Below are 16,882 nucleotides of genomic sequence, written 5' to 3'. Positions count from 1 at the left end.
ATTCATTACTGAAAATATCGGACTTCAACCGTGACAAATACCACTTGGACATAGATTGAAGACCCTTACCCTTAAGTGCATATGCATTTCTAAAAGATATATACAATTTACTTTTATATCCCCAATAAAGACAATATTACAATATTTGAGGCATTTTAATATTCTTCGACATGCAATAAAAATTCAAAATCTGAAACTCGAAAATTCATGGGATTGCATCAAGACAGTTACAATGTTTCTTGAAACGATGAGTGGCCCCTAACCGCAGTTGAATGTATCACCAAAAGTGATAAAATCATATATAAAATGTAAAAATTCATCGTAATGCCTATAAAAATTGTGGAGCTAGTCTGAGATTTATAATTTACTTATAATTGACAATTTCTTATAACCTCGAATGGGGAATCTGTAGTGATCACTGTTAAATTAATAAATTTGTTCAATAGCTTTGATTTTTATTGAAAAAAAATTGACTAGATTTCGTAAGGCATTAGACACTCTCCAATTGGAGATAAAGGTGGGTATTTTCCGTTTGGAAATAAAAGCTCCTGGGTCTAAGTTGTTTTGTTGGAAAGTAAGCAAACGTTTAAGAATTAAAGGTAGTATAAAAGTCTGAAATATATTCAATGTGTAGAAAAATATTTATTAATAATAGCCATACGGATTGTGTGCACAAGATTAACAGGCCAGGTGCAAAATCTTGCTCAAAAGAGCGCACTATAAATAAAAATGTGAAGGAAATTTGAAAATATACCTGAGTCCCATGCATAACGGACGAGGTCCTCCTTTCTTTTGCATGAGATTCGAACCTGCGACATAAGAATCAACTTCTTTCTCCGCGATAAATTATAATTACTTTGAAATTTCATAATGTCAATTTAATTATTTTCTGAATAGTTTTTAAATTACAATTACTTTTTTTTTATAAGTAATCATGATTACAGTTTGATTACTTTTGAAATCTATCAGGAAAGGATTTGCTATATATGTGATTTGTGACAATTTATAGGAACGTTTACTTTGACCATATTTTGATTTCGATAAAATTTCACTAATGGAAATGGGCAAAAGTTGGAAAAAATATTAACTCTTGTTATAGCAAAACATTTTTTTTTTACTTATTTGGGTCATAGTTTAAAATGAAATCAAACAAAGGATCAGGATCATAATCATCTGTGGATCAATTATTCCAATGAGTTTCATATTTAGTCAGATCAACTATACATTGTATAGACTGAAAAAATGAGTAAAACATTTGAATTACATTTTAGTATCCTAACTTGCTAAAATGTTTTATGTGTTAAGAAACTGGACGTGGTTTAATTTGGAAATCAGTGAAATTAATAATTTTCATTTTTGCTTTTTCACTGACCCTTCACCTCCAATTTAGATATCCAAAAAATGAAGAAGTGACTCAGACATAATTAAACTTGCCAACAACAAAAATCTTCTTCTTTTTTTTTCTGTTTCAGTAACAATTAATGCCATTGTGAAAACAGCTGTCTCTATTCTATATTAGGCAGGTAAATGACTTTAATTCATCTTATATAGATGTTCAGTAAGTGTAAGATTAATTAAATGTCATTATCATTAAATCATCAATAGTTGATTTCTTACAAAAACAGAAAGATAATAACTGGAAACAATTTATCAGTACAAATGGTAATCTATTTAGAACAAAACTGCATAATTAGGGTAGTAATATCCCTTTTTAATACTTTAACATTTTTTAAATGGGAGTGTACCGTATAACGGGTTTCCTTACTGGGTGTAAAATTTGGCGGTTCGTTGCCCAAAGGTATGCCAAAAAATAATTTTGGCGGACACAGAATTCCATGACGTTGCAAAACAGAGAAAATTCACATTTTAGATGGATTTCAGTGTGTTCAATATACGTTTAAATACCTATTTAAGCAAGAGTTTGAGTAAAAACCAATACAAGATGAAATATATAACGTTTAACAACAGCCTGAGTAAAGTTATTTTCCTTTTATTCAGTACTTATAAGCAAAGGTGCAAATTAAGCGATTAAAATTTTAGCGGGCTACAGTACTACAAATCCGCTAAAATAAGCCAAAGTTAGCACCCCGCTAAAAAACGCTATACGGTATATGAGGGATGTTGGTTTTTGTTTTGTCCATTACACATACCTAAATCAAATTTAAAAAAAAAACTTGACAATATTCAGAATGTTCTTTTAAAAAGGAATCAGAAAATAATCATGATTACAGTCAAAACCTGAGCTGTAATGGATTATGTTAAATAACAAGTAATCAGGATTCAAGAATACTGATTATATCTAATTAGGCCAACTTGAAAAAAGAAATCAATTACAACTGATTGCAATTACAATTAACGATATCATAACCACACGTCTGATGGAAATAAAAAAAAATGTCATTGGGATTAATAAACAAGTTATGAATATGAATTTCAAAGAAGTACAACTGCTGAAATGTAGCCCTACAGTTTAAAAACCTGATCTGAATATAGGCCATTTATTTTAAAAGTGTACATATCGAAATTGCATGTATTGTAAATAAATTTTAAAAAATAAAGAATACACGTACTACGTTCCAGTTAGTTAGTCGAGAAAAAACATTAGTAGGACATACGGAATAAAAGCATATACATTCAATCGTTAATTATTTTCTCAGTAGCAAAATTATCAAATATAAATGTAATCTACCGCATTTCATTGCAGACAAGAAGACCTGTGCTACACTGAAATTGAGTTTTTTGTTACAGAGAATTTACCATTTGTTTTTATTAATGTCTTCTATATAAAAAAAACGAAAAGGCATTTAAGACAAAAACTAAAACAAAAATATACAAAAGCCCCCTATTAAAATACAATATGTGAAAAAAAAGAGTTTGATTTAAACAATAAAAGTGTGGCGCAAAGTAAACTCGAACCCTGACTCTAAAAAATACCAACGGAAATGAGAGCCAGGGTATACTCACATTTCGAAAATTCAAAAATATATATACTGTTGAAGGTAACTTAAGTACTTTGAACCGTGATTTTTTATGGAAAAATTTTCCCTTCTATAATCAATTCTTTTATTACCTTACATTGTTCTTTCATAAATCAGGTCTTAGGAAAATATCAAATAAATGACAATGTTGATTATTTTGAAAACATTTATTGGCCTAGCAAGCTGAGTGTTGAAATCAATCATACGTGTTTTCCGAGATGGCCTCGGAAGGATTTCTTGTGGGCAATCAATATAAAGTGCTGTCATTTTTTTTAATCAAATTTATTAAAAACACCTCATCTGATATCTCGACATAATAGGATTTTTAGAATTGAAATATTTCAAGGATATGAAAAAAATAAAGCATGGAAAAAAACCCTGATCGGATTACGATATCTCAATCCAAATATCTCCTCGACGTGAAAATATTTTATATTTGAATTTGCTTCCAGTGTTAATTAAGTTGCTTATGTCCCGAACTATGTACCATTATGGTATCATTATAAATTAAATTACAAAAATGAAAGTAAAAATGAAGAAAAAAAATACCATAAATGATTAGATAAATAAAAAAAGGTAATGCAATCATTTACTCACATTTTACTTACCTTTTGTTTGTTATGTCAGTCCTAATATGGCTATTTATTACAAAAATTACAAAAATAGACATACAAAAATAGACATGACAGTGGATAAATGACGTATGCCTGAATTAACAGTACGATTTTTTACAAACATTATAAATCAAATTTTACGCGTAGTTCTGTTTTTACAAAATGTTATACATTGCAATGAAACAGTTATTTGAGGAAAATAAATATCTATCTGATAAAATTCAGTCCGACCTTTTCTTCTTCTTCTTCTTCAGACTTTCTTACGAGTATAAACAATTTTGTATGGTAGCACAAATCAGTAATAAAACAATAAAAGTTTATTTGCAGTCGTGGGAAATCGAACGTACTTACGATAGAATAAAGGATACAGAAAGATCCCAAGAGAGAAGAGGAAAATATCGGTAATGTCTTGTTGACTTCATCTCGTATATTGGATACTGTATTGTGTACTTTAAAAAGGGACTTCATATTTTAGCGCTGACAACGATATTCGTCCATTCATACTCCTGTGTCTCTCTATCCGATCCTCCATTTTAATGCTTTCAAACTCCAGTCCATTCCATGTGTTGCCCATATTCACAATGATGTACATGTAGTTAAACGAAATGACAAGAGTGCTTCATGAAACCATGAGTACAACTTAATGAAGATCAAAGTAATATGATTCCCTCTTTTCAAATTTTGAATTTGTGATTGAATATTTTTATAACTTCACTTTTTGATGAATATTCCAGAGAAAATAATGTTGTGAGTTAAAAGTTAAGACTGACTCAAAATGGATTTAAAAAACTTTCAAGAATGTGTGAAAGAGATGACAGAAAAAAGAATTATTAACTTTTTAAAGGATTTAAAAACTTGATTAAATGGCCTGATGGGCCGAAAACATATTTCTTTTAGAATCAAAATGTTATATAGGATATGACAAATACGTATACATGTACCTCACTGAGGTATGAAAAGATTAACCTGATTTAGAGATGATACCCTAATGCGTATATATCCCCGATCTGATCATATCTGAATTTTGAACTTTTGCGAAGTTTCCAACTTTCCATATGTTAAATTTTCATGCCCCAAACACTTCAGGGCAAATATCAACATTTGTTGATTACATGTACTAAATAATTTAAGTATAAAAAAAAAAAAATAAATAAATGAATAACTTTATTAATGCTGCTATTAAATAATAAATAATGTGATCATTTACAATTTAGTGACTAACATGTTACACTACATTTAGTTATATCTTCTGTTTGTTATGTTGGACTTACTATGATCCACAATGAAAAGTATATTTGTTTTTTATGTTACATAATATATTTTTGTCTGATATGTTGGCGAAATATAAATTGATCATTACTACAGTATCGACCCTGTGGTGAAGACATCGCTGACGGCACAGGTCGACGCTTAGCGGTAATCCGAGCCTGTCAACTTGCAATTGAAGTAATCCATTTCTACGAATCAAAGTAATCTGATGTGTATTTCTAATATATATCATATACGTACATTCCTACATTCTAAATCAGAATTTATCTTTATGAAAATCGTTATAGCTATATGTACATAGGTTTACAGTTTATTATAGCATTATTTAAGTCAAAGATATTCAACAATTTTAGGTATTCCTTTAATAAAAGTGGGATCGGTAACTTGTCTACAAAAGGAAATATTGATGTATCTTTATTAAGTATCCGCAAATGTTTCCTTATCATCGAACGACAGCATTGTTTTAAGCTTAGTGGTTCCTCCATGTTAATACCATTTCTTTTTAGTTCTCTTGAGTAATATTCGCTGTTTTTATCATCTCTTGTGAAATGGTAACCAGCCCCAACGAAAGTTTGTACTAGGGTATTATAATTAACGCAATTCTTGCTAGTATCAAAACGATTATGCCGGGAAAATTGCTGCAAAACATCACTGAGCTTATATAGGTCTGGATCGACGCCATGTTGAAGAAGCAAAACAGCCGTATCGCAAGTGAAATACGGTCCAGGAATATTCAGTCTTGTAGGACGATTGGCCTCATAGACTTTTCCTCTCCTGAAAAATAACGATGATCTATAGTGGTTTTTGCTATAATATCAGAAGTATTCTTAATTTCGTTATTAATTAACAAGAGGCCCAAGGGATTAGAATCGCTCTTCTGAAGCCCTTTTCACACAAACAATAAATATAAGACGTTGGATAATATTTTAACTTAAGAGTCCCTTTTGACAAATCTTTTGTACTTTTCACGAACGTATTCGTAACAGATTGAATTTAAGTTTATTTTACTTCAGAAAGACTTCAATAGCAACTGTCTCAATACCCTTTAAGCAAAATGGATAAGAGTGAAAATAAAGCAAAGTTTTCAACAATTCGTTGTAAGCGAAATAAACGTGATGGGCAACTAAAATCAAGTGCAATAAATTGAAAAGCAGAGCAATTTGAAATCTGACGTCAAAGTTAAAAGTTTGATATTAAAATAGGTCAAATAAAAAGTCTTAAAGAGTCAGTATAGTCGTAGGTATTTTGCAATACTACTAGGATTTCATTTAATCTTTCGACCATAAGTATGAAATAATATAAACTGCTTTAATTGCAATATGCAAAAATGTTTGATAAATAATGTATTTAGGTTTTTATACATTATATTTTTTTACACGAAAATCGGCTCTGAAATACTTGCGAAAAGGATTAGAGCTCTCTTGACAAATGAAACACTTATCCCTGAAGAAGTTTTGTGAGAAGGAAAAAAATCTTAAGGTTTCTCTAATGAATAGCTGTAAAATTCAAGAAGTGAACTACTTTTGATTGACACACTATCGGCCTCTTTTGGGTCAATATATCCTGAGGTCTTAAGATGCATCAATTGACAAAGTTTGATGTTTATAAGCCTCTTAGTATCAAAGATGTATAAATCCTGTAGAAAGTTACATTGACAACTCCCTCTTTTTTCTAAATGACAAGTCTATATTAACATGTTTCAGAAATATAATTCTTTAATTCATGTGTGCAACTGTTCTTACCCGTAAAACAGACAGGGTCCCCAAAACGTTGTATTTAATTTCACCCCTGCTGATAAATAAAGTTCTAGGATTTTTGTCATATAGGCCGATGTCTCTGATACTCTAAAAGAATACATTGGTTGAATGATGCTGTTCGCCTCGTTCTGTGGTTTTTGTAGATTGATGAACTGCACGCGGCCTTTATATCCGTTAACATCAGCACCTATCAGTAAAGAAGATGAACTGACCTGTTAAGGTTCAACACCCCTTTGATAAGAGAGATAACTCTTATTGGAAATAATACATGTACCTATTAAATATTATGTCATTAAAATTTGTCAAGCTAAAAAAAATAATAAACAAGTGAAGAAAAGGATGATGAACCTTAATCAAATACGAAAGTTGAGCACTGCGTTAAAGATCGTATCAGGGTTTGTTGAAGTGTGTTGAGAGTATTAAGGCGTTTTCTTTTGTTATCCATGTTCTAATTTCTCTTTTTTTCAAAAATGCATCTCGAGGAGAATGATTTACTTAAGGTTTATTTCTTAAATAAGAAAATAGCTGGGACACGTTCGTACAGACTCTTAATTATCTTTGACTAACTTGTTCGACTTTCATTAAAAATTCACTAAGGCCATTTTAAAGGATAAAAAGATTTAAATTCTATGTGAGGGACATCCAGAATAATAAATTTTGAGGGATTTCAGATGAAACGCCGGTGGGGTTTTTTTCCTTTAAAAATTTCTGTACACAGTAAATATAAGATTAATTTTCTTCTTTTCGGATTTTTAGAAGATATTCCTGGAAAACAAAACGTTCAATCTTAAACGAGAGCACATCCAAACTATATCGGCTATAAAATGTAAAGTTTTTCATAATAAATTGTATGTTTAATTTATTTATTTATTTTTTTAAAGAATTTATTGGTTTTCCTCAATGCTTGACGCCACCTACTCGTAACAAATAATGACAAGTAAGACCAGAATCTCCAGCCAAAAGCATTTAAATGCAAAATAAAAACAGTTTTGTCCATTGAGGAATGCTAACAAGAGAGCACCTCAAAAGACACTGTACCTTCATGTATAAGCAACAGAAACAAAGTACAATGGAATCAATAGATTTCGTGGTGGTTCAATTTTCTTGGAATTCGTGGGTATTACCTCTCATCCAAGAATCAACATTTCATAGTCACATTTTCTTTTGTTGGTATACACTGTAAGAGAAATCACAAAATTGCGTTCTTACGGACATATAAAATTTAAGCAATCCACGATAATTGGCCCCACGAATTTTAATGATTCCACAGTATACACTACCTGATGTTGATCATATATGATAATTTTTCAACAAAATAATTAATTATGCTTTGAAATATATGTTTCCATACTCTTTCAAATTTTGCATTCTCTATAAGTCATACCTGAATCTAATAATAACTTTACTATAATTATCTACATCTCTCGCTGCTGTTGCATAATATAAAGGCGGCGCTGCTTCTTCCAATGCTTTATGTTTAAATTCATGTGGGCATAAATTAATGTCCGCCCCTGCTTCAATGAGCTTATGAACTAACTCCAAATCACGAAACCTGAAAAGGAACAGAAGTTTATTGAAATTTGTATGTTTGTTTTTAAAGTCCCTCCGAAATTTTTCACTCATATTGAGATGCTACCATTTGCCAGTGAAGGGCTGCAAATTTAGAACTATATACCGCACTTAAGGCCTTTGAACAGTAAAGGATATTTTTACCTGCCAGAACCTACTGCGACATGGGCCTCGGTTTATAAGGTCTCATCCAAAGAAGCCGTCCTCATGTCAGGCAATGGGATTCGAACCTGCAACTTAAGGACCAACTCGATGTTCCTTGCTCCATGAGCATACAGCAAATGTTCTAACCACTGCGTCATGCAGACGCCAAAACTCAATGCATGCTTATGTTCATTTTGAAGCAAATATTTCTTCAAATAATCATTTAATAATTGAAGACGTAGATCTATGCTGAGAAGATGAGTCAAACTAACAACTAAATATCAGTTCAATTTTTTTTTTCACTGGAGAACAAAATGGATTCAGATTACATTGAATTTCTTTGTTTAATGTAACGTACATGCAGGCAATAACGAGAGGCGTGTATTCCCTGAGTTCTTTTATTCCGGATTCCTCTCTACATCCAAACATACCACGCACTTGTACTTCGACCTCAAGTACTATGATGTCATTCACGGAATTTGATTTTACTGTAACAGATAATGGTAAAAATATGTAAGAGTTAACAATGTAAAGTGTGTTGTAAGTGCATATACTCATGTCAAGTCTTCAGTTAATTAGATTGGATCATTAAATAAAGAATCTAAAGAATCTGCTTTAACATTACTAAAAACATGAAAAATTGCTTGAGTTATGAAATGAACATCTGTTATTTGTTACATCGAAGATGTTGCACAGAAAGATTCGGTATGCAAAATTGACAGACAGGTTTAGACAGCAACAAACCGAACTGTTTCATCCTTTCTTCGCTTGTTAGGCCTGTTATCTTTGTATTTTGAACTTTTTTGCCAATTTTTCATTATCTTATTGGCCAATCTTATTAAAATTAGACCTTTCATCTCGCTCTTCGTAAATTGATTTGTCCCTCGTGAAAGGATTAGATCCTTTCACGAGCGACAAATCAATTTACCAAAAGCGAGAAAAAAGATCTAATTTTAATTAGATTGCTTATTGGCAATTAACTGACTGATGCGCATATTGTAGTCATGTTCTACGCAGAAGAAAATTATTTGATTTCAATGTCAGACCGAATGCTGAGTGCTGATTATGTCAGAGAAAATAAAGGGCAGAAGAAAAACGTATTTTTATTTTTAATCAATAGTGGATTGATTGATTGATTGAAAAAATGTTTTACGTCCCATTCGAGAATTTTCCCTCATATAGAGATGTCATCATATACCGAGGAAGGGCTTCATATTTAAACCTTTACTCGGCAATCAGGGTCTTTGAGCAGTGAGGGTTCTTTATTGTGCCAACATGTACCGTGACACAGGGCCTCAGTTTGTAACGTCTCATCTGAAGGACCCGCAACTTTCACTCCAAAGTGCTGAGCGCTTTGCAAAGGAAAAAGTTGCTACATATTTTTTATCGATTTAGGTCAGTTGCGGCAGAGGTTCGAACCCATGACCTTCGAATCAAGGAGCGAGCACTCCAACAGCTGACCTACCTTGACTGTCAATCAATAGCGGAATATATAATAATGGATAATAAACTTTGATAGTAAATATGCCCCTTACTTTCTTTTAAAGTGAGAAACCGTTTGCAGTAAATTGCAAACGAAAAACCACAAATCAAATAAGAAAAAAAAACATGGAAGCTATGCTTTTAATTTTAAGCCAACGTTTCAAAACTAACGTAATTAATAATGCTTACATACACAGATATTATATATAAGTAATGCTTTCTTACTTGAACATGTATATATAAGTATCTATTTTTTGAGAAAAACCTTATCAGAATTATATGATTTTAAAAAAATTTATTAATAAGTTCTTTTTTTACTCCGAAACGCAGAACTCATTTATGAAACAAAACTTACAGGAATTCCATGCATGATGAATTAGGTCATCCTTTTTTCTGCAAACGACTGGTCCTCTTGACATTATCTGCCCCATATCTTTACAGATAAATGATTGACAATATCTATGTGCTTTTTGGAGACCAAGTCTTTCAACAATCTGTCGGAATTCCCATGGGTTCCAGTTGCGCCCCGTTATTTGCAGACCTATTTTTGTATTTATAATAAATTCATTCAAAATCTTATACATGAGAAAAGGAAAACATTGCTGTGGCCTTCAATTCGACACTTAGATATATCGACGACGTATTATCAATTAACAACAGGTATTTCCGTTCATATGTCGACATGATATTTCCCAGTGATCTTGAAATAAAAAAGATACCACAGAGTCTGAAATTTCTGTTTCATATTCCGATATTTTATTAGAAAAAGACATCAATGGTTACCTAACAACAAAGCTTTATGATAAACGTGATGATTCCAATTTTTCAATCTTCATCTTCCCTTACATGTACTTATGCATACGGGGTTTATATTTCTCATTTAATTCGCTACGCAATAGCATGCACTAAACAAACATTTTCTAAAACGAGATATGTTATCGACAAACATGTTGATGAAACAAGAATATCAAAAGTCTTGTTAATGGTCATAATTTCGCTGATTCTTTGGTCGATACAATGACCTTGTCAGCAGATACAATCTATCATTAAGTAAACTGCTGACTGTCGTTTTCATACTAATTGTTAGGCCATTATTTACAACCTATTTCCCGATCATGACAAGGAGCACACGGCGGGTGTGACCGGTCGGCAGGGAATGCTCACCTCTCCATGGCTCCTGATTCCACTTCTGATGTTTTAGAGGTCCATGCTTCCTCTGCTCCTGATTTGTATTCTTTTAATGGATTTTGGGCTTGAATACTGTTCGTTATCTCCATATATTTCATTACAAACAACTACGTCCTTAGTTGTTTTTTTTTTAAATCGAATATCAACCTAATGCAGATACTTTATGTATCCGCAAAAATTTTATATTTTACTGGCATTAATACAAGGGTTGCTAGAAAATTTCGAGCAAACAGTGATTTACGGGAACATTTTTAAGATGTGCTTTTTATAGATGAGGTTATTGTTAAAAGTTACATAGCCACCACGTACGCTGGTATTCCAGCGCATTACTATTAAAGAAAGAAATATGAAATTTTTAAGAAAAAAAATGTTCAAAAGTTCAATAGATAGTTCTTTATTGTCTTTACACTGCGCATTCCGATAAAGTAACAAACAAATATTAATTTTGAAATGTGACTTTTCCAGGAAAATATTTTCTCCTATAGGTCAATTCTTTTGAAATTCCGAATACATCCTTACGCCAAAGGAGTTTTAATTAATATTGTAGGATAGATGAAATATAAAACAAAATGTTGATGCGTTCATAAGTACAATTCATAATGATCACAAAAATGTCTATGTAGTGAAATTGTGCAAAAGTGACTGAATTGCTCCGTGAAGCATAATTTATATTTTATTGTGTATGGTCCACAAGAATTAAGTATCTTTAACCATTGATTTTTTTTTTTTTTTTTTTTTTTGATTTTTTTTTTTTTTTTTTGTATTTGAGACCATGATAACTTCCACAACTATTCTGCGTACGAGCACTTTAAGAAGAGAAAAGTGAAGCAATATTTCATCTTGGGCCAAACTAATTTTTTTTTTCAGTCAGTAGATGTTTTAGGTTCAGAAATCTGTAATTTTCTTAAACCTGATACTTTCCGGAATTAAAGCAAATAAGCAGGGTTCATGCAAAAATTCCCTTTGTCAATTTTCCTGTTTGTGCCTCACAATGTCATTTTAATGATGTATATATCCGTATATTTTTATAAACCATCGAAAAACTTTAAATCGTTGTAAATTTATCTGAAAATACATTATTTTATTTTTTTACCGGCATTTTAAATAAACGCTAAAAGCGTGCTCGCAAGAATTTATGCGCGATTTTTTCTAGCAACCATCCTACATGTATTTATCAGTTTAGATTGATATTTTTATTTGAATTATGTTGCAATCAGCTCGTAGTATTTAATACTGTTTATAATACGTCCGTCAACTAAATTAAATAATTTATTTTTATTTACTTACATGTATACGTTAAAATAAAACAAGAGCCTTAGCTCACTTGTTTTTGTTTGTATGCCATATTAAATATCTAGAAGAACTTTGGGTGTTTACAGAGACGAAATGTACAATATGCCCGAAGTTACACATTAAAAGGATCTAGAAGTTCTATCATTTCTATTCTTTTTTTCAAATTTCATTCATTATTCTCTTTTGAATAAAATGTATAAAAACATTAAGATATTTTTTGTGTGTGTAAATTATAGAATATGACAATTAAAAGAATATAGAGGAAAATCGTTACGAAATAGATACTCCTACCTGACTTGTTTGTTTATCAATCTGTATGGTGGCTTATACTGGCAATAACATACGTCATACAGAAATACTTTCCTTGCAAGATATAGCGTGATGTAATACTGAGCTATTTGGAGGTGGTTGCAATAACGAATTTAAAGTATGTTATTCGTCTGCTTTTGTCAGAATGTCTTACTTCAAATTTATTTATTACGATTCAGTTTTTTAATTACATATTTGAACAATGCAAATTATAAACAATTCATTTTAACAAAATCATGAAGTAATACTATGAAGGACTTTTTATTGAGATTGGAGGATCTCAAGAAGAAAATTCTTCAAATCGATATTTTTATTCCGAAAAATATATATGGGAATAAAACCTCCAAAATAGAAATTGTTTTACAGGAAATCGCCCAATCCCGAAAAAAATGTGTCAATAATTTTTGAAAACTATAGTCAGCTAAATTATTTTGCTCAGTGAATCTTTACATGATTTACTATTGTGTGAAAATGATTAACCGTAAACTTTGTTCAAACGCCAGAAAAAATACTGGAAAATAATAATAATATAATGTGCATGTACACATCCCTTTAAAAATGTAATTACTCGAAAAAGTTACATTTATTGTCAGAAAATATTGACCAAACAAATTCTGGCCATGGTCATACTTTTTAAGAACTTGGTTTTTAGTCTCCTTCTGGAATTCTGAACTTATATTCACAATTCACTTTCTCAAGATAAAATTCTTCAAAATCACATTTCAGTGTTTAATACTTTTACAGGCAACCAAGGTGAGTTCAAAAAAAATTAAAATTAAAAATTAAATTGTTATTGAGATTAAGCAACAAATTTCAGATATGAAATTCAAAGAAGTACAATTACTAAAATGGGGCCTACAGTTTAAAACCCTGATCTAAATTAAGGCAATTGATTTCAAATATGTTTATTAACCCTTTTGCTACCGTACAGATTTCCTGTTCAAATTACGTCCTGTGCCGTGACAGTTTTCTATTACGTTGAATCTATGATGTAACGTAACTGTGACGTCACAAACAATGTACGTAGGTAAAGGTATAAATACATTTTCGTTTTTGCAAAATATCGTTCAAATATAGATAATATTAAACAGATTCTACAACAACAGCCCCTTCGGATAAAATACATTTATAGAACTCACAATTTATGCTAATAATATTTTAGTAGATCTAGTGCAGGCACTTGACGTTACATATTTTTCTTATTTAAAAAAATATAACCCCATATCCAATTCACGTGAATTATTAGGCAGCTAGGGTACCTGTGGATCAAGTGTATACCTGTACAACATATATTGAACGAAATATGAGTAAAGTTAAAAATATATACAAGTGCAGTGTAATTGAAACACAGTGATACATAAAGTACTACTTTTATCTTTTCGGGATTTACCAGGGAAAGTGTTCTAAAACATAAAAAATTCTACTGGACTTGAAAAAGGTTAATTTCTGTTCCTACACCTTATACATATTTTTGAACATATTAGACCTTACATATTACCACATGACGTACACACACTCGTTTCCCTGAAAACACTTGTATTGTTTTAAATTATATAATTATTATGGTTATATTGTTCAAACGTTTATATGTTGAACTTTTTCTGTCTTTTACTTTCACATTTTGTAATTGTGAATTATAACCTGGAATACACCGACTAAGACGTACGTTACTTCCAAAAGTTCGTTCTCTTGGGTGTCTTTACCTCCCTTTATCGGCAACTCGGATACAATCCGTGGATTGTTGAATTCAATCAAATGAAAAAGCTTAAATTTATAAAAACTTATTTTGTCCTTTTTTTGTAATTTTACTACAAATTTTTTTCTACAATATTTTTAACCCATAGTAAAATAATGGGTTAAAAAATATCACAAAATCAAGTGCCTGTGCTTTGTTTTTGGTGCTAGATAAATAAACACCTTCAAGGTCCTTAAAAATTAACAAACATTTCATTTGTTGAAACTAAATATTCCGTCAACATGTAACTTACAATGTGCATCTACATGTGAGTAGTAATTGGCCTTAAAAGTATAAAAGTTTTCATTACAAATATATTTTTCAAACAGAAAGCGTCAAAGTACGATTTTAGGAGTACATAATCATACCAAACATTTTGGCGATCGGCAACTCTTAATGTACGACCCTACAACTGAAATAACAGGCTAGAAAAATAACGGACATGGTTGCTACTGTATATCAGTATATTATGATTTTTCAAAATTACATTGGAGATGTGTGGAACCTTTAGAGCAAAGAGAACCGTTTATAGATTCATCTACCTAATTTGAAATGCCTCGCCTACCTGTTAGGAAGTGAAATAATCTATTACTACTAGTTAAGTTACGTTTGGAGGAAAGCAAGATCTTAGGGGTGCATTTGCGGGGGTGAGGGTGGGGGTCTTGTCCCGATTTCGACCGAAAAGATATTTTGCCTGCCCTCTGATTGTTAATACCTCCCATATTTCTTGCATTAATTTAATAGCAACAAATTCAAAAAAAATTAATCTGACACGAGAAACATGCGAAAATATCTGACCCCGGCTATTAACACCCACCCCGCAGTTAAAATCAATCGTACCTAAAAGAAACCTGTAATGGTCATATGGACAAACAGAGTGGATGGAATTGGATGGGAAATCATAAACATGCAGAGATTACATGTAATAATCGTTTCTTGCAGAAATAAGAGCCATAATTGCTCAATCGACGTAAGCAGTCTTTTCCGGCAATTGGCGATGTTCAATTTCGAGTGAAACATGAAAAAAGTAGGGACAAAAAAGGCCAAAAAATTTTTAAAAAAAATTAAATTCAATGTTTCTTTTCCTTAATTATTTCTTTGTTTTCAACATTTAAACCATTCTGCCCCCCTTTTCGCCGATATACACCCCGGGCTTGTTGGAAGTCCCCCCCTCCCCTAATTATATTTCTTAGACTTTGATCATGTATGCAATACACATACACAGTCGCGATTTTTTTTTTTGATTTTTTTTTTTATTTATTTATTTATTTTATTTTTTTTTTTTTTTTGCTTTCCCTCCAGATTTTTACACTTTTACAATGGTAAATATAATTCATGAAATACCATCAAAACTGGGTGTTGTGGATTTGGGGAAGAGGGCAGGACGACCCACAAGTACATGTACATGTGCCACAAGAAGACATTTCGATTTTTCTTAATGAAAGTGTCATGCACTGACTACATGTATTCCAGAATTAAAGGTATATGTAGAGTTCTTTATCTATTTGCCGAATTTCTTTTATTATGCGACATGTAAACTGATGTTAACTGCATTTCTCTGTATAAACTTGTGATGCTCCTGAGGATAAATCTTTTTATAGTCGGTTAAAAAGCTCTACAAGGCTTAAATGTCAAATTGTTAAACTGTATTACATGTATATATAATGCCGATACTGTAAACCGACTTTTATTCGCGAGAAATATTCGCGAGTTTCGCGACCTACTTTAACTCGCGAATATTAATCGCCGCGAACCATTTATTTCGCTTAGTATTTATAAAGAATGTTTCCTCAGTCGCGAAAATTAATCGTCGTGGATTGATTTGAAAATGACGAATCGCGAATAATAGTTGGTTTACAATATTAGATTTAAAAAAATTATTTACAGAAATTACAATGGTATTACATTACTAGCAGAGTTGGCAAAATGTGCCGGATTACCGACATTTGCCGGTGGATTTCATACATGTCCGGCAAAAGTTGAAACCATGCCGGACATCGTATCCGGTAAATTTTGAAACACCAGTACCTAGAGAAATTAAAGTTATTCCCGTGTTTAAGGAAAAATATCACTGGAAAAAAAAACCACTAGAACTTTTACGGCATTGTATTGCTTTTATCGTTCAGACAAGGATTGAAAATATTGATGAAATTGCATAATTTCAATTCAGAATGCATCAGTTTACATTTTCTAGAATCAAGACAAATGAAAAATCTGTTTAAAAAAATACTTTCTTATAATTTTCAGTAATAAATTGGTTAAATAATTGATAGAGGCCAAACTGGCGCGAAACTCAGAATGATGACGGAACGTCATAGTCAAGCCGTTGGTCATTTTTAGTGCTTTATATAAATTTCCATAAATAAAATTGACCTTGAATCTACTTAGTATACGTAGATCCGACACTTAGGATATACAGTGTTGTTGGTTTTTAGTGCTTTATATATATAGGATCTCCCATGATTTGTAGTTGGATATGATTTTTATCCAACGAGTTGTGTGTTTTTTATTGAAAAAAATTTCAAGGTCAAAATGCCAAAAAAG

At 31.4% G+C, this 16,882-nt stretch overlaps 1 protein-coding gene and 1 pseudogene across 1 annotated transcript in view; both read right to left on the bottom strand.

Moving 5' to 3' along the window:
* Positions 1–16,882, bottom strand: part of LOC133202675 (putative serine protease F56F10.1) — a 328,774-nt gene that overhangs the window by 271,415 nt on the left and 40,477 nt on the right. The gene's annotated exons all lie outside the window — the stretch shown is intronic.
* LOC133202898 (ankyrin repeat and SOCS box protein 2-like) lies at positions 5,149–10,300 on the bottom strand (annotated as a pseudogene).

Source organism: Saccostrea echinata, unplaced genomic scaffold, assembly GCF_033153115.1.
Source record: "Saccostrea echinata isolate AGI-Se365-2 ecotype Australia unplaced genomic scaffold, CSIRO_AGI_Sech_v1 ptg000047l, whole genome shotgun sequence".
Classification (NCBI taxonomy): Eukaryota; Metazoa; Mollusca; class Bivalvia; order Ostreida; family Ostreidae; genus Saccostrea; species Saccostrea echinata.
Note: the sequence above shows the minus strand (reverse complement) of the source record. Positions and strands in the feature narration are given on the sequence as shown.